The 19,516-nt window shown below is 37.7% G+C and overlaps 1 long non-coding RNA gene across 2 annotated transcripts in view; it reads right to left on the reverse strand.

The window, feature by feature from the left end:
- Positions 1-5,798: 5,798 nt before the first annotated feature.
- Positions 5,799-19,516, reverse strand: part of LOC113969078 — a 38,617-nt gene continuing 24,899 nt past the window's right edge. For both annotated transcript variants that reach the window (XR_003534738.1, XR_003534739.1), the window contains exons 2-3: positions 14,089-14,150; positions 5,799-6,616 (exon numbers count right to left, since the gene is read on the reverse strand). This is a non-coding gene — a long non-coding RNA (uncharacterized LOC113969078). The remainder of the gene's footprint in view (positions 6,617-14,088; positions 14,151-19,516) is intronic.

Raw genomic sequence — 19,516 nt, forward strand, 5'->3', positions numbered from 1 at the left:
TATATATGTATGTATATATAAAACCTTCCCTCAGGGAAAATCCTCCAAACACCTGCAACCAGAATTTGTGCTGCTATGAGTTATTCCCAATAAAGTAAATAATAGCTTTCCCTATTGTTCTAAATAGACAATATGTAACTTTTGCAGTCCAAGGTTTGTCTCCTTTTCCTCTCCTGTCTCTTATCAAACACATACCAGCACAGTCACTTGTTCAGTCATGCTCAGTAGAGTGGTTGGCTTTTTTTTTTTTTTTGGCTTTATCCCCTGAGCTTAATGGGCACATTTTGTGAAGAGTGAGCCAACCAGGTAAATAGCTGCTACTATGGAGCTTAAGAGCTACAGCTCTCAAATTAGGAGGTGCTTTTTGTCAAATAGGCCTCTGTAGCTCTAATATTAGTAACAAAACAAGGGCTTTTCAGACAAGAAAAAAATCTTTAGTCTGACTCTGTATCACACTTAACTCTGTTGCCTTGTCAAATATGTCAATGTTCATATTATACAGCAACATTCATCTGTGGATGCAAAAGTGCTTTACAAATATTACCTCTTGAATAGTTTTAATTTATACTTAACAACCAGGTTTGTGAGATGGTACTCGAAAAGAATCAGAGCGAACTATTTAAAAAGTTAGTATAAATAAATTATAGTGATTTACTTGCTTTCCTGTTGCTCTATAGAAGGTTGTTGGCTTGAGCTCCAGAACAAAGCTACCAAAGCATTTTTCAAAGAGATTTTTTTCTCCTTTTGTTTTAACTCCATGTCCACACACATCTACATGCCTGTTTAATTCTAGTTTTAGCTTCTCTGTTGCTGTAATTTGTAAGCATCTTCTGGTAGAGCACCAGGAATGAAGTACACAGGAATCAGAATACAGAATACAACCCTGTGTAGAGGCATTATGGTCTCAGATACATACATCAGGCAAAAATAGTCATCCTTTTTCCCCAACTTGTTTATGGAATTTTATTACTTTTTTGCATGCTTCAGAAACATTAGCTAGAAACATTACTGAAGGAGTTCCTTGCCTTCAGGCTATGCAACTTCTCACAGTGTTTTAAGGCATTTTTATTGATTTTTTAAGCAAATTTGCTTTGAGCACAGTCTTTCATTTTCTGTTTTCTGAGGACAAGGCTGCAAGCCTGTTTGCAGAAGGCAGATGTCACAGACACATGCTGTGAGTTTTAAACTGGTCCATGAAACGCTGCAGTAGGATGGCTTTTACTATTACCTGTCTGCAACCAAAATAATAATGAGTTGCTTTCCTTCTTACTAGTAACAAACTGATGTTAGTCATTCTTTATCTCAATTTATCATCTCATTTGTTAGTTTAAAATTATTAGGCTTTTTGAATATTCCATTCCCTCAGTATATCTGTAAGAAATAATAGTTTTGTGTTAAAACAATGCACTGAGGCAAAGAAAAAGCTGCAGGCAAGCTGTCTTTGGTGCTCTGGTTCTTGGTTTCCTGATTACTGTGTTCTAGGTCTCGAGTATCAGAGCTGGTACGTGCTCACAACACTGACAACTGTAGGGTATTTCTCCTTTTGAAAACTAGAATTTTAGTGCCCAAAGCTGGGTTCCCAAACTGAAACATTGAAAGTCAGAGGTCTTTGTTTTGATTGGGGATGTGCACAGACAGTGAGTGAGTGAGTGAAATGGCATTTAAACTGTGTATTGAGGAGTGGCTGAGCAACGTGAAGTTGTTGCTGTGGAGCGCATTTATTCTTGATGCTAATTTGGTGAGGATGGTGTCTTGCCTGCTGTGGAATGCACAGGGGCTACTCATCCTTGGACCACGAGGTTGCTTTGAGCTGTTTCGTTTTCAGGTCTGTTTAGGATAACAATTCTGCCAACAGCTGGGTTCTGTAAGAAAACTCCCATTCAGGTACATAAGGTTAAAATAATTAGATGTGTTCCTCGGGCAGAGATAAACATTGCCCTTCTATTTTTTGAAAGCAGATGAACTTACTAGGCCCACCCTAATACTCTGGGGTTGTCTCCTGCCTGATGTGCTGCCACTGAAGCTCTAAAACCGTCGCACACAAAGGCACCACGGGACTCCCACCATCAACACGAGCTCTCTGCCTGCCTCTGGCGCTGGCTGTCAGAACTGCTTCATCTGAAATCAAGGTAAAGAATCAGCAGCACTAAATACTACAGGACAAAGGCATGAACTAGCTTTGTAACCCTGGGCAACCTGGATGTTTGCTGACTGACAGTGTGAATGACAGCCCGGTTGTCAGTCTAAGATATCGTCCTCTAATCATTCCAGATGTCACCCGACAAGATGATGGCTACTAAAAAGGGAATAATTTGGGAAAAGTCATAAAGCCCATTATCTCCTGCTGAAACCATTTCTCTTTGCCGTTTCTGAAGTCTCTGCAAAATAGATCCAGAATCCCTTATGTAACGCAACTGGTTTATTGAGAGTGTCCACTCAGAACTGCACTGGGTATCCCATTACATTCCTAGAGAAACCTATCCCTGAGCTATGCCACTCCTTCATGTCTTAGCAGGTGACTCCAATCTGGCCACACAGTGTAGCTGAAATATTTTTGCCTGTTCCAAAATACAGCAGGGAGCAAAAGGCTGCCATAGTAGCTGCTCGCAGACACAGCCTAGCAAATCAGAGAAAGAATGGAGATGATCACAACAGAAACATAGTGCAGTTTCTGGCTAGAATTCTTATTAATATTTTTCTCCTTAACAAAGAAAGAAATGTCTGAAAACATTGTTAAGGCCTTTCCATTCTTGCTTAATTTATTCAATTGCATTTTAATTTCAATATGAAGAGAGGACTTTATTCTGAACTTCAGGCTGAGTGAAGGGCTGCATATAAAAGAAAAATAACAAATAAAAAGAAAAATCTCTTTTGAGAAGGACAACAAATTATAGCAGAGGAGGTGGAGGAGGAGGAGAACATAGGAAAGGCAGAACATTATGGTGTCTGAATCTTGAGCTTTAAATTTTGAAAACGTAGTCTGAACCACAGAAGTTAGAATACAGTTTGTTATCCAGATAAAACTAGAAATGAACCCCTAGATTGTTATATCAGGCTGTTTTAAGGGCATAAACTGAAACTGGAAAACATTCATTAATTACTGTGTCAATTGCTTCCAAGATCTATTGGAGGAGATTCCAGACTGTGAGCCAGAAAATTCTGTATCTCATTCATATAAAATATCTCAATGAAATACACTGAAAGATTGCTGCCCAACTTTGGTAGAGAGGACAAAAATGTGTTTAGGGCAACTGTTAAAAAGTCTGTCTCCTGTAGGCTGCATTGGGCCTGATTCTGCCATTTTCACTCATGCTGGCTGATACCAGACCAATCAATTGCAATGAAGGTAGTGGAATAATTTATGTTGTAAGGAGTTAAATTTGCATAAGTTTAGGCAAAAGGTTGTAGTCATTTGTCTTAATGAATAACTTCAGGTTGCTTGCTATCTACCTGAACAATTCTAAAATGGTTGGTATGGTAATGTGGAGAACGGAAGAATCCCGTCTAAGAAAGGGTAAGTTTTCTGACTGGTAGTTACATTTCTATTGGTGCATCATGGAAATAGATTCTCTTCCTAACTAATTAGTTCCCCTTCCCAAAAGGTGTGGTAGTTTTGAAGTTTTAGCTTGTCCAAAGAGCAGCTTGAATCTAGCACCAAAGAATTTCCCAACAGTGACTTGAACAGTTTTACATAACAAGTTATGGTAAAAGATCCTAATGAAGCTCTTTCCCATGCCACTTAGACAGTATTGATATCTGCTTTTAATAATATTTTGGCTGTTGAATTGCATCCATGCCTTGCTTCAGCTGTGGAAAGTTTGGAAACAGGAAGACTTTGTGGGAACCTGTGAAATGCTGGAAGGTTGATACACCTCCCATGGAGTATGAAATGGAGGTCATGATTTCTCTTTGTCATGGAGCAGCCCAGAACAACATCACAAAAAGTATTTATTTCAGATTTTGTATAAACTGATCTTAACTCTCTCTTCAAACTTTAAAAACTTTGGTATTGATTCTCAATAGCTGCAAATCTTAATTGTAGCATGTTTCACTGATATGCATGTATACATAGGTGGGGGCTGTCATGCTTACACAGTCTTGATTCCTTTTAAGTCTTGAGTAGATATATTTTTATGCAAATCTACATGTTGTTCATTATTATGACCCCCTTTCTAACCGAAATACAATTTTTTTCTAATATACTTTCTCCCCTGTGTCTTGCTAAGTTTAACTAACAGACACAACAATGTGTTAGTAACCAGTAACTTTTTTTTTAAGTTGACATATGTGCTCAGATGGTAGGAATTTAAAATTAGGAGGCTATAAATTCTGCCCTTGCTTGGTAATCAAGTCCTGTCTAACAGCAAAATTGTTGCAGTAATTCCACTGTGACATGCTAAAATTAGGAGCCAGTAGAAATAGAATTGTATGTGTGTGTATATACATGTATGCGTCTGTGTGCCCATAAGTACTTCTTTTCTGTGGACTATTCTAGTGAATCTGCCTAGTTCTGTATATTATAGTAAGGGATTTTGATTTTCTACAAAACTGTACATGGATTTTATGTTTATAAACAGGTTTGTCATGTCAACAATAAAAATCCACAAAAACAGTGGAAAAGTGAATTGCTTCCAATTCATTCTCATTCTTTAAATATAGCAGACATAACCTCTTGTTTCACAATATTGGAGGGGCAGTTTGTTTTGTTTCAGAAACTTCAATAATTTTATGTGTTCTGATGAAGTTTTGCTTAAAGTTTTGCTGTTGGTTAAAAACCTGAAATGCACAGTGAAATCTCAATTTGTGAAATCATTTAACTGGAACTTAAGTCAGTGTTTGAATAGTCCCTCTGAACCTATGGATCTTGTGTAGCTCTGGTCTGGATGGAAAGTTTGAAAGGAAACACCAGGCATATAAGAAGTAATAGTGAACAGCAGATACTAAAAAAAATGTATGTGTGGAACCAAAGGGTTATTTTTTAGCTGTCGATTATTAAATTTATTACTGGATACTGCTAGCAGCAATTTAAAAAAACCCAAACCAAAACAAAGCAAACTTCTCTTACCTCTGATATTTCAGCTATCCATTTCATATTATTCTATTTTTTAGTTCATATCATTAATACCACAGCTCCAGTGAAGCTGAAGCAATTCTAGGGCTGACTTGCAATTGTCGTTGATTTTTCTCTTATGAAATTATAAGGAATTATAAAAATGCTGTTGGTTATCTTTCATCTAGTCATGTCATGCCCTTAACTATGGTTTAATTTCTCATTACTATGTTTTAGTGATATGTTTTGAACTGCACAATGTACATACCACTCGGATTTCTATGGAAATTGTGTCTGCCTATGCTCAAGACTAACAACTCACTATCTGTCTGGATTCAAAGAAGTGATACTAAATTTTTTTTTTTTTTAAATCACAACTAACATTTTTACAATTGGAACTGCATTACAGTGCTTTGGCATTACACTAAACCTATATGACCTTTGAATCAGCCTTCAGTAACTGAATAAATGTAATTTGCAGTTCCTTATGTGGAGTTAAGAACTTCTCTTCTCTGGTTTGGTCCTTGAGCCAGCACACTGCAATGACTGCTCTTCTAGTGAATATCCTCTTACTGTGATGCCTTAAGGTCCATCTGTTGGGTTTTTTTTATTTTTCTAATTTTTACAAGCTTTATAAGTAGTTATATAGCAGAAGTAGGTTTAGAAGCAGCAGCACTTATTCCCTTACCCTTAGCACAGAAACTACACACATTTCCCAACCTTATTACCCCATTCCATGCTCCCCATATCAATTCTACCCCCTGAATTCCAGTAGAAATGTCTCTCTTTAAGATAGGCCTCTTCTATTTTAGGACATCTAATCCTGGCCTGAACTGCAAAAGTATAGTCAAGAGCTGGGTGAATATATGCCCCCTGTACCCCAAAGAAGATGAAGATTGATGAAGAGGTGGTCTTAGAGACCCTATCCCCAATTCCCAAGGGGCGTGATTGAGGGTGGTCCAGGGCAAAAGCCAGTGGGTGGACAAAACTTGGGATTGGACAGAGAATATTATAAATTGTAACATCTGTACAGAGGGGCACACGCGCATCTTGTAATCTTATGCCCTAGGCACAAAATTAAAACCCCTTTCCTTATCTCACCTTCGAAACTAAATTGTCTCGGAGGTTTTTTTTCCCTGAATTTTCTTTCAGGCATCACTCTTTACTCTCATTGATAGTCATCTCTGTTTTGTCTCATACTATCCTTTGAGAGGGTCATGAGGGAGCTGTGAAACATTCTGGCTTAGAGCAGTCTCCACTGAAGGAAGTCCAAGCATGCTGGCAGCCAGTGGTTGGAGAAGTACAGCCAAACACAGGAATCTTTATGTACAAGCCTGGTTCCTCTCCTCTTCCTCCCGCCTCTGCCACTGGCTGCTGCTGGAAGTAGGACTCTGCCTGAGAGACCTTTGCTCTTATCCAGTTGTTCTTATGCTAAAACTTTTATGTTGTGCTTTGATTTTTCTTCTGTTTTTGCAGATAGTTAGATTTCTGAAGGATAAAAGGACGAGAAGAAAGTTCCCAATTTTTTTCACACTTCTGTACTTCTCAGTTTAGTCTGTTCACTGCCTAGAAGGAGGAAAGAAAATGAAAAGGAGAGCAAATGTTATGGACTTCCTGCCTTCCTGAGGCTGGTAATTCAGCCAGTTGCAGCCTCAGCCTCTTTATAGCTTAGTTTTCCCAATAGTTTAGGAACTTTTCCTGCAACCTTGGTTCTCAGATGTCAGAACTGATAGAGAACTATGGGAAATAAGTTGGTACCTAGCAATCTCTCATAATTTTTCCCGGGATCTTTGAAATTTTGTGTGAATCACCCATAAAAGACAGTTTCTCTAGAGCAAGTTTATTTATTTATTATCTATCAAAATACTTCTGTTTATCCTTCATTTTCTTAATTTTTGCTTACTTGCTTAAGCACCATGCTTTCCTGTGAAGTTTGGATAGGAATATTCTTGAATATTTTGCTAGTGTAAGTTCCAAGATTGGACCCATTGCTACAATGTATGGGTTCTTTTGAGAAATGTGAGATTTTAACTGGTTTTTACTTTTCAGCAGAGGAGTCCAACACAGTAATCCACAAATTAAGAATGATTGAATGCTTTAACTATTTGGTAGTTCCCCTTGGACATGTATTGTATTTAAAGGTTTAAGTATGCCTTGATGAAAGTGTTTGCCTTTAGCTGTTCATTGCTATTTTATCTATTGCTTCAGCTGTGAAAAGCTTTTTTATTTGGTTGAGGTTTGTTTATTTCTCACTGGTAAACTTTTCTAGTATTTTAAAATTCTGCATTACAAACAGGTTTGAATTTTGGCTTCTCTTTGGAGTATTTTACAAGGACAGAGATTTTACACGCTAAAATGCTTTACATAAAACACAGCTTTAAAAAGAAAGTGAAGTAACTCGGTCTATACTTTGTCCTCTTGAAACTTATTCTCTTTAAAAAGGGTCTATGTAATTTTACATAATTATTTTGGCAAGAATGTTTATTGCCCAGCTGGGTGAAATTATTAATGTACCTCTCAAGCTGCATTTTCAAAGATCAGTAATACATATATAAACCTCTTTGAGGGTCCTTGATATGTAGGATTTTTATTGGAGACCCTTGTTCCACTTCAGTAAAAGGATGACACAAGATGTTTACTTTAAAAAGTCTTTGACATCCTCCTGAGAATGTTTTGATAGAATGGTGTACATTTGGTTACAATTAGTAAGCCAAACAATTTTCCATTGTTATCTCACTGTGTTTGTCTAGAGCCTGTAAGGAGCTTTCAGAAAATATCCATCTCCATGTTTCAGTTAATTGATTGCATGTTCAGTAGGATTATTCATTTTTATAAAGCTCCTTGTCCTTTTAATTTTATCACAGGGATTTTACACAAAGGCATGTGATAGAAAGCAAAAGGGAAATACTGGCACGGTTAAGCATAAAAAGATATTGTAGTTGTATTCCTGCATGTGGGAAAAAATACTGATGTGTTCTTCTACTTCTGGGTGCAAGATGTTATACCTGAGAGCTGAAAGTAATAGTTGCTGGTGTGAAAGTATTCACCAATATCAAGTGCAGATGAATGCTTTTGGAGCCAACTGAAAGCTGAGTTAGTAATACTTTAGCCTAGTATTTGAACTTGTACTTTGTCTGGTATAATAAATGATGGGTGACCTAATTTTATTCAAACTTTATTAGCAGTGTGATTAAAGGACTCAAATCCTTATCTGACACCTTTGCTGTGTTGTGATTTGTTTGGTTATTTGCCATTTTATTTATAAACTAGAATCTCATCTTTTCTTTTGTATGTTAGCTGAAATACATCTTTCTGTTGAACATCTTACTTTCTAAATAGAGATTGGCAAGTCTCAGCTAAGATTATTGTCTGTCTTTTTTAGGTAGTAAACATATCTTGGTATGTACATCCCATCTCGCTTACAGCTGTTTGGTGGTTACATGGTTAAGCTGAATATAACGTGAATTAGTGTCTATGTCACAGAAATTCCCCGTGCAATTATCACCCCTTGGAACTGCTGCAGTGCCAGGTTTAGGCCTGATAGCAGGAACTGGTGCTTCTCTGCCTCCTTTAATCATCCTCCTTTGTTTACACTCTTTTTGGAGAAATCACTGATCACAACTCCTGTAACGGTAGATACACGCTGGCAGCAGAGAAATGCAGAGCTTATAGTGCTATTCTGCTTGATAAACCTGTGTCCTTGAAGTCTCCTGCATCTCTACCCTGTCAGACTGGTAAAGCCATGCTGCTTTTATGAATTCCTGGTGGGAGTGGTCAATACTGAATTGAATAATTCCCTTTTGAATTATATCTTTAACAAAACAATTCTTGAAAATCCTGCTCGGTTTTGGATGGGTGCACAGGAAGAAAAGGGATAGTACTTGAAGTGCTTTCTGCAGTTGCTGCCTCTGCTCCCTCACCAGGGTGGGAAATGACAGAGTTGCACAGGGCTGTCCTCTGATGCTGTCCTGTCCTACACTGCCTCCAGTCAGCACTGCAAGAGGAAGTCACTGTTGTGGGTCTCTGCACGACTGGCACACAACTTGCACCTTGGCCAACTGTGCACCAACACTTCTGTGTAATGAAATCACACTGCCTGGTGTCTCCAAAGTTGGAATCAGGAGTTTGGGCCCCTCAGTGCATGTCAACATCAAATTCAGCCGTTTTAATTTCCTTTTCATCAGAGCTAAGTTATGTCAGTTCATGTTTTCTAGAGCAATTTGAATTCAAGTTAGCTGGTGATTAAGTTACTTTGAGTGAATTGGATGCTGGTAGGAATGTTTGTTCAAAGGGTTAACTTAACCTTCCCCAAGGTTGTAACGGACAGTGGAAGATCAAAAGCTCCTCCAGACTGTCAGAGAGAGGGAAAAAAAGAATTGCTTGCTTTTACAGTTTTCAGTCAATGTCTTCCTTCTGGAAAGAAAGTCTGTCTTTAACATACTTAAACTTATGGTACAAACGACTCATTTTGTTTCTAATTGTAAACATAATTTGTTTGGTCTTTCAGTTCTTTGGATTTATGCAGTAGCCATGTTTGTCAAAGTATTTGGCACCAGTGACATCATTTCTGTTGAAATGCCGGACAGCATGATGAGTCCCAGATGTTAACGCACACCAAAAGTCGAGAACCGATAAAATATAAAGATCAACTGTAACAGCTATGGAGGTAATAAAGAGTAATTCTGTTTTCTTCTAGTATTCAAAGATAATTATTTATATTTGTTTGAGGTTTGTTTTGCATAAATGTTCAATTAGGGACTGTGCTCAAAACTCTACATGTGCAATATAAGGGCAGACTGAGATGTGAATTTGGACGAACACTGAATAAAGCATGATTTAACTTCATGATTGCACTATTTCCTTTGTATTTTTTCCAATCTTTTACACTTTGCTTGTGTAGATTATGATATGTGCAAAATATGTGTACTGAGACCTAAATGTGCCTCTTTCTGAACTGCCAGAATTTAACGTGTCATTCGGATAATGGTCATGCATGGTTATGTCAGCACATCATGTTTTCTAATGTACTGTAACATGACATGCCAATGTAACCAAGAGTAGCACCATTTCCTAATGACATGTCATGTCTGTGAAATGTAAAAAGGATGTGACTAGCTGAGAATCAGGCTTGATTTTTTTTTAATTTTAAAATAAAATATCTCTCTGTGCAGTTTATCCAGCTCCAAAAGTAGCTTTCATAAAAGTATGGTTTAGGTGCATAAGGGGAAAAATCATAAAGGTACCCAGGCATGGTTCCATATTAACCACATTTCTACCCAAGTGTTTCATGCTTCCCACGTTTGGTGTAGGAAACACTAACAAATAATACATCCAACCATCCAGAGCACTCTCAGAAGGATAAGGCTTACCTGACCGATATTCTCGTGGAAAATCAAGCAGAGGTACTCCCTTAATTTTCTTCCAACAATGAACACTTTCTTTAGATCGTTCTGTTGTCTAAATAGTGTTCACTGTCATGAAAAATCTTCATATACACAGTTAAAAATTGACTTGGAAAATGTCTACTTATTTGTCAAATATGTTTCCTTAATTTATTGCACCAGTTCTCCAGGCTTTATAGGCATAAGACAAATTGTATTAAAGCCACAGAGAGAAAAAAGAAATTTAGACTTTTTATATTGGAGTATTGAGTCCTATAAAAATGAATAATCAGTTTGATATATAACTCGTATGTTGCTGTCTTCTCTTAAAAGACTTCACATCAGAAAAAAAATATAGAAATATATCAAAACATAAACTTGTTTCAGTTCTCAGTAGATTATTCTTAATCTCTTTATTTGGAGTGAAAGTTTTCTCATTAGTCTCAATATAAGTTTTCTGAAACCTGAAAGGGGAGGCAGTAGTGATGGCATTGTTGTGGTGCAATTTTCACTGTGCTGCTTGGTTTTGAGCTATATGACATTGATATTGCTGAGTATGAGGGAATTATTCTGAAATTATTTGGATTTTTCTTAACTTTTCTTTCAGGCTGGGAATAAACACTGAAAGACAGATCAACTTATATTGTTCTTTCTGTTTACAGGACTGTATTCAATTTACATTCTGATGTTGATACATAAAGACTATAGGAGTTTGTCAAGGGCTTCTAAAGTTGTTAAGACTTCCAGGTGAGTCTTTCAGATACCCTTACTAAACCCAACATATCTACAGGATTTTGTTAGATCTCATTTTCAGAATCACTTATGTTATTTAGGGGTCTAATTCACTGTTCTGAAAGCAACTTGGATGCTTAGTACATTAGATCTCCCTGACCTTCAAAGGGACATCTAAGCATTTATGGTCAGATACTGAACATAAAAGAAGCTTGGTAGGATTCTTTTTATAGTGTTTCATCACCTCAATCCCTTTGAAATCACTTTAAACACTTTCCTTCAATTTAAAAAATGGGGCATGTATTTCTAAATCATATGTGTACTTATGAAAATATTACCTGTAATTTATTTAAACCTTGTGAATACCCCAGGAAAAAGATGTGTTGTGGATGCAGTGCGTTAGTATAAAATGTGTTCTATGAATTTTGGGACAAATCCTGGTTTTTGTCACTGATGTGTCATTTTAGTCATTACTTGCTGAGATGTATCATTAGAAATTTGAGTCTCATAGGCCATGCTTAAATTACATATCAGATGACCCAAATGTTTAAGGCAAGATGGTGTAATTCAGCATCACTTTAAGCAATTTATGCCACTGAAGATCAACACCCTCAAAGTCCTGCATCTTCCTGAGTGGAATTATTTCACCTTCTCAAGTCTTTTCTTACATCTTCTCATTTTAGTCAGGACCCCCTACCTTCCCATCCCCGGCTTATCTGACTGGCTTGAGGTACTGATGCAATTACTGTCTCCATATACTCTCTACAATTAATCTTAAAAAATATGAAAATTTCACCTGAAACACAAACGTTCCTGTTTTAGATAGTTTGTGAAAATAGTGAAGGAGAAAATCTAAAGGGGGTAAAGAAACAGAGAGAGCTTTGCTGAAGGGTGAGCAAAATGTACCTGTTAGTTACATAAAGTTATGATAATACAATATCCTATTGCGTAGTAAGATATGACACAATGTAATATTTTTTGTATGCTTTAGTGTCAGTTTTAATTGCTGAACATTTAATAAGTTTGCAAACAGAATAGTCAGATTTGCCATTTGCCAGTTTTGCTTTTCTTATTATTTTTTTTTTTAATGCTTCCATCCATTTTCCAGCAGTCATTCCCTTTCCTTTCCATTATGGTCAGAAAACTGTGCTATGACATGCTGAAAAATGTTTACTAACGTTATTAAAGGTCACGTTCAGAGCTATTGATTACAGATGCAGTGACTTCTTGCCAGGCCACTATGTTCATGCCAAACTGTGTCATCAGGCTCTCTGCTAGCATAGCTTTAGTGCAGTGGCTTTTCATTGTTTCTGTTTAAAATACATGGCACTACATTTTCCAGAAACCCTGTATGTGATGTTGAGCTCACACTTTGCAGCTGTCTCTGTAGTTTTTAGAAAGGTGAAAAAGCAATGACTTAACACTCTGTACCACCCAAGTCTGATTTTTTTTTTTTGTCTAAGGTCACCTTATATTTGTAGATCTTGGAAAAAGATCATGAATATTTATGATGGCATCAAAAAATCAAGCAGCTGCAAATTGTTTACAACATTTTTAAGAATATGAAACCAGCTTCTACTATAAATCAAATACATCTGTTAGAAGTGGATGAAAATTGAAAGCTCTTTGGTTCCATCCTATCCTCTTATGTACCTGAGAGTTGAAAAATCATTGGTAGCATGATTCCAAAACACTAATGTGGGCTGTATAGACAAAAGGTAAAACCTGAAGTAACGTATCAAATTAATCATTCTAAAGATAGCACATGAAATTAGTTTAATGAAATATTAATTTGAAATAGATGCCATAAAACTTTGTGGAAACTTCCAAAATGTAGAATCATAGTCTGCCTAAAATTTTGTCTCATTATGCCTTTTTCCTGCTTTAAGAAAAATTCTTCCGTAACACAGCACCTCAGATGTGCATATTTGAAGTGCACATTAAAAATGTGCACAATATTGTCTTCAAATATTTGTTGGATTTTTCCTCTACAGAACCATGATTTACAATCTGCTGCAAATTTAATAGCTAGCTGGAGAAATAGGCAGAAGTAATCAATTTTAAATCTTGGCACTGCTGGTAAATTGGTATTTAGATGGCATTTATTGTATGAAAACATCAAAACATTTGGTTTTGTTCAAACCAGAGGAATAATGTGTGTGCTTTAGATGAGTCGCACTACTTGCCTAAAAATTATCTTGAATGAGAGGGAAAACTGTTCATCCCTTAGGACTATGATTTTCAAACTTCTTGCCAAGTACTGCCATCAGCAGCAGTGGTGACAGCAGCCTCAGCCTGCAGCTCCACACGGGCTCACATCAGGGTGCAGACTCTTGTGTGTCTCTTGTGATATGTGGGAGTGTCTGTATTGGAACTCTTAATTCATTAAAATACAACTGTGCTAATAAATAAACTCTCTGATTTAGAGAGACTACAATTGCATTTTATCTCTCCTTGAGAGGTTTCATATTTTCCGTATTTGGGGTCTCCATTTCTTCCTACCACTTTAATGGTACTTGTACTGTCCCTCAGTTTTTCACTGAAGTACTTTTGACTCGGGAAGCATGTGGGATTTTAGGTTCTTCCCATTTCATGTTTAAAGGATGATTCAAAGACCTGTATGATCAGAGGTACCCCTACACTTTGCAAGAAGATCTTTTTCAACTGCCATATAGTTCCCTCCATTCAACAATCTGAAAAATAAACTCCGTTTCTTTTCCTGCTGCCCAGCGTTACAGACTATCCATCCCTGAGCAGCATTGCATTACAATTCAAGTAAACCTCCTTCAACCAGCATGCAAGACTTCATCAGAAGGCAAAGCGCTAGTCTGAGAGGATAATAACTGAGACATTCTTTTAATAAGGACCATTTTTAAATGTTAAGAATGACTTGTTTTAATTGAAGGAGAGGAAAGGAACTCCTACCAAGAGTCAAAGAGATTCCCCAGCGCTCTCTGAAGTCTTCAAATTGTCTTGTATAGAAATGCCTAAGAATCAGAAATTAAAAAAAGTTATAAAAAATTTCCAGCCATTTTACTGTAAAGTTTATCTGAGGAGTTTATTCTCTTCTGAAGTTAAAAATTTGGCTTTAGTTTAAAATAAGATACTTGACCACCCTATTTACTGAAGGCAAATCATAAGACTCATTTTATAGACCCAACTTTTGCTGAGTTTGTGTAAGCAGGGATGCAGAACAATTACGATTAAAACCATTCTTTTCAATCTACTATACAATATCCACCTGTTCTGTCAGACAGCAGGAATGTATGCCACAAATACAGACTACTGTGGTGACAGCACCAGGTGTATGGCAGCAACAACTAATCAAATCAGCTGAATCGAAGGTGTGAGTCACATTGCACTTCTGTGCAATGAAAACAACCAGAAAGGAGAGAGAGCTAAATGATGGTGAATTTTTGTTTTGTTTCATTTTTAAGAACTGTCTTTAAATTATAGGCAGTGCAACTGCAACAGTACAAGAAAAAATAATGAGGAATTGAAAGGAAAATGACACTTCGTTGCTGCAAAGGACAGGCAGAGTGAGATAGGTATAAGAGACAACCATTGTAATCACTCTGAAAAAAGCAAGGCATGGGTTTTGATTTTCCTAAAGAAGCAAATGCAAAAGAACTCTTGTCTGTACCATATGACTCATGATGCTTCTTTACTAGGCTTAAAGAGAATTGAACTTGAGTAATAGCACCATTAGAGCTCTTTACCAGGAGCTAGTTCCTGTGGTTTCACTGGGTCCAGCTGCTGATGACTCACAGAGGAAGTGGCAGAGATTAGGTGCACAGGGAAAAAATCAGAACAACTCAGAAATAAAGCAAATCAACCAAGCATTACCTTTTGTGCACAACAGAACAATGGCTTAACAACTAAGGTTCAAAATGACCCGTCTTATTCCCCTCATTTATGCTATTCTTGTTGGAAAGACCACCAGGAAACATGTGAACCACTGTGGAATACACACTGTAATCCATGGAACATCTCAATTAATATTCCCTCTTGACTACAGCTAGAACAATACATAGCATCAGGCAGTTTAATCTCCGGCAATAATGCCTTTTGTAAGATCAAGAGGTCTCTCCCTTGAATTAAGGTTTAAGTGAGGATTTTGAAAATTAGTTAGGTATTCCGCATAACATCTAGTGGTGGCTACAGGTTCCATAAGTAATAGCTAGGTAAAATGGCTAGACCACAGTCTGGTTTTCATTAGAAATGTTGTTATTCGTAATTTCTCCTTTGTAAATTCACATTGGGTTCCCTGTAGAAGAGAGTTAATTCCTCCAGCAGGCTTTGTTATGAACAGATATACCCAAGCTCGTATAAAATTTAAATGTTGCCTCTAGTATTCAGTTTTGTGCTACAAAACTATGTCCCTAGCAGCAAAAAGTTAAAATACGTAACTTAAAAGGGAGGATACAGGAGGAAAAATTCTGGATCTTGTTTAAATTACTGATATACAGTAGTAGTCCTGCTGTTGGATCACATCACTACAGTCTTGGACACATAGCTCAGGGAATGTTTTCTTCTTGAAAACTGCAAACAGTTTAGGCTCTGAATTCCTTGAAGAGGAGTCCTATCTGAGTTGATATAGATTGATAATGTATCTTATTACAAAAACATAAGACTATTTTGATGAGATTGTACCACTTCTTTAAAAAAAATATTTGAAAAGTATGATTAAGTACTAAAAGCACCCTAGGAAAAAAATATCACAGATTTTGCTAGGTCAGCCATTTATCCTTGTTTTTAAAAATAAATTGGCGTAGATAATTTCACTTACATTCCACTTTCTATTTTGCATAAGAATTTCAGAGGTAAGATCAGTTAGTTATTATACAGAGATGCATTTTATAAACATTTGCTTTAGTGATTAATGTAAAACAATTCACAGCCATCTCTTTAGAATATTAAGTAATGCACTGTACTTTATGTGTTTACCATGAGCTGGCGTTTCAAATCCCACAAGGTGACTGTGTGACACTGGTCCATGGCCTCTGCCACACAGTTTTGAAGAGGCCCATACTACCCTCAGCTTCAGTTGCACTCCACTTATGAAATAAGCACTTGAAAAAATATTGCCAGTAAGAAAGATGCTTCTGCTGGTGTTTTCCTGTATGGAAAACTAAGCACGAATTCACTTCTTGGCCTCAGTTCTCCCGATGCAGGGCTGCATTATCTGCAGTAAGCAATAAAGGCTGCATTTAAGATATCAAAGATTGTGCTGTGCATTTGTGATGGCTGGCGAGGTGCTGCCGTCTGCAGCGCTGTGGGTGGCCAGGGGTGTGTAGGGTGCTGCCATGGCTGTCCTGGGCACTGACCTGGGGCACTGTGGGATTTGGGGAGAGCTGCACCAGCTGTCCTGAAAGGCATGAAATTCCTCTTCCCTGCGTGCAGCCACATGGCCTTCACGCACTCAGAAGTATGTGGATGGATCAGGTCAGTTAATTTACTCTTCTCTTTTAAAAGTCAGCTATTTTATGTTTAAATATTTTCAGTCATCTCATTCACATTGACTCTTTGGCATGTGTGTGAAGATAAAAGGGATGAAACCTTATCCCTATCAATGCCATAAATATAGATTATGGGAGGGGGGGACAAAAGTTAAATGGAATTAATACGCATTAGAAATTGTTTATTTGATACTATTATACTATCGCTTTAAGATATGCTAATATGAACTGGATGTCAATACAACATCACTTAGTTGGTTTTCATCTGGACCTTAGAGCACAACAAAATTATTAGTACATAAATCTCTACTAATTTACTCTAGATTATGATTCTTTCATCAACATGCACATATAAATTATATCATTAATCATAATGATTTCTTTCAGTATTCATACGTAGTTTCTTGGGAATCCCACTGTAATTCAGCATGAATTAATGTCCACTTATTGGAAAACACTACCTACATTGATATTTCTAGGGGAAAAAACCAACAACTGTGATGCATCTTAAACTTCAGCCTAATTGACCGGGGTGCTGGTAAACAACCACCAAAGGAGCGTCACTGCAGGTAAAGGAAAGTTGTCTTAAAGGCAGTTTGTTCCAAAGCTCATTAGGCCAGATGGCAGCCTGTCTTCTAGGAGCACGTAAAGCACTTATGAGGGAACGGGGAACTTCTCTCTCCTTCACCCTGCCCTGGGGGAAAATGGTGTGAATACGCAGAGTGAGGGGAGAACTGAAGCAGGGGGGCATCACTAGATGCTGGAGAAGGCAGTGCAAAACCATCTGCTACACTTTTTTGACAGAGCGGGAGAAATGCTGGCTACATCAGTCTTAAGGGGTAACACTTTCTAATTGGCCTCAACAATAAATTGTACTGAGAGAAGCAGCAGTATCCATCCACTTTTCTGCAGAGTGTATTTTAGCCATGAATTATATGCTTGGAAGTGGCTGGCCCATAGATTGAGCAGCTGGAGGATCCATGGGTGGAGTGCCTTGGCCTCAGTTTCCCCCTCCTAAGAAATGCAGCTGCCTCCTTGAGAAGTGCTGTGCCCTTTCTGGAGGTGAAGTAGGATATTACTTAATCTAGCTATCAAATGTATAAATGGAACATACATATATACATATGCATGCTTCATAAGTGAGACAGTGAGGGGGAAAAAAAGGAACTTCTGACTACAACGAAAGATTCATTAGGAAAAATGAACTAATCAGTGCTCTCCAAGGAGAAATTCATTCTGTTTAGGAGGCCGTACCCTCTGCTGCTGCACGTACTTAATATAATTTATATTATTATTTAAATCACTGCGTAAATTTTAGATACTTTTAAAAATCAAGTTAATGGACCATACTTTACTGCTTAGCATCATTTATATCAAGAATTAGTGGCTGTGGAGATAATATACGTTAACACAGAGGAGAAAACACAAACAAGCAAATATCATAAAATTCATCTGTAGCATGGGCTTAAAATACAACTGCAGAAATGAGCCCTTGGAAGTTGTGTATTGTGTGGTACAGCCTTGCCTTTAAGTTGTGTGCACCCTTGTGTGTAAGTACAAGGTATTCTTGAAATTGCCTACCATCACACAGGGGGCCCAGCCTTGCACCAACCTGTTACGGCAGAATATTTATTCTTCTGGGAAATATCTCCCTCTCCTCACTTCAGATACAAAGGAAGACAAGAATACAGCATGGCTTTCCCATAGCCATAAGAGGAAGTGGCAAATTAAGGAATTCTTGGGGAGAACACAGGCACCTATAAAAACTGCTTAGGAGCTGAAGAAAGAGTCTGAGACACTTTAAACAGACACAGCCTAGAAACAAAGAAAGAGTAAGAGGATTCTGGCAGCTGAAACAAATCCAGGGCCTTCTGCCCTGGGCTCTTTAAAAGACAGAATATATTCCCTAAAAATGTCTTACCCGTACCAGGCAATAAAACAGCTGTGCATCATTGCTTGCTTCAGGATAGCTGTGCTTTATTTCATTCCTCTTTTTTTTTTTTTTTTAACAAGAAGCCCAGTTTCTTAAGCTTTGACACAAAGTCTTTGAGAGCTCTGGATTCCTGTCAACGTCATGCTGAAGCTCATGTCACCGAAGCGATCGATCAAGCTGCTATGGGAGAGTGCTACAGAGATGGGATGGCCAAGGGGGTGCAGCAGGCACAGGGGAGGAGAGAGACAGACCCTGGAAGGTTGGCAGCACCTGTGGCAGCAAGTCCAATGGTACACAGGTAGTGCAAAGGGATGGTGTTAGCACTTCTTATTTCATACAAACGTAAAATAGTCTGGGTTAGAAAATATCTTAAAGATCATCTAGTTCCAAACCCTCTGCCGTGGACAGGGACACCGTCCACTTCTCCAACTTATTTTATGTTGTTCCTGAAAATCAGGAGTTTATGTAAACAGAGAGTGATATACTTCTTGGAGTAGAAAAAAAAAACCAACCCACAGCTGTGTCCAGGAGGTGTGAGAGGGAATCTGAAAGGCAACGAGCTAAGCAGGGACAGTACTTCTTATCTCACTGGAGAAAGTGTCACTCATCCCATTAATTAGGCATCTATCTCTGTGAGGAAGGTAGAATGTTTCTTCAGATTTGAGCATTACTTTCTGATTAATTACTTATGTACAATTTCACTAAACATGGTCTTCCGATACAAAAAGTTTGAAGCTGAGAATGCTCTGGTCTAAATTCATCCATGTTTCATATTCCCTCATTTGCAGTTTTTTCTTCCTGCCTGACTTATAAACTTTCTACTTAGTAAAAGTTGTGAGGTTTTTCCATCTAGCAAATGAAGCTCCAGCTGTAAATTCTTTGCTGTTGCCACAGTGCAAAGACAAACAAAAAAAGTGAGCTTTTATTAACAGAGATGAACTTGGGCCTCTGGCATCTTACA

The sequence above is a fragment of the Neopelma chrysocephalum genome, unplaced genomic scaffold (assembly GCF_003984885.1).
Source record: "Neopelma chrysocephalum unplaced genomic scaffold, ASM398488v2 Primary Assembly neopelma1_70, whole genome shotgun sequence".
In the NCBI taxonomy this organism is placed as follows: Eukaryota; Metazoa; Chordata; class Aves; order Passeriformes; family Pipridae; genus Neopelma; species Neopelma chrysocephalum.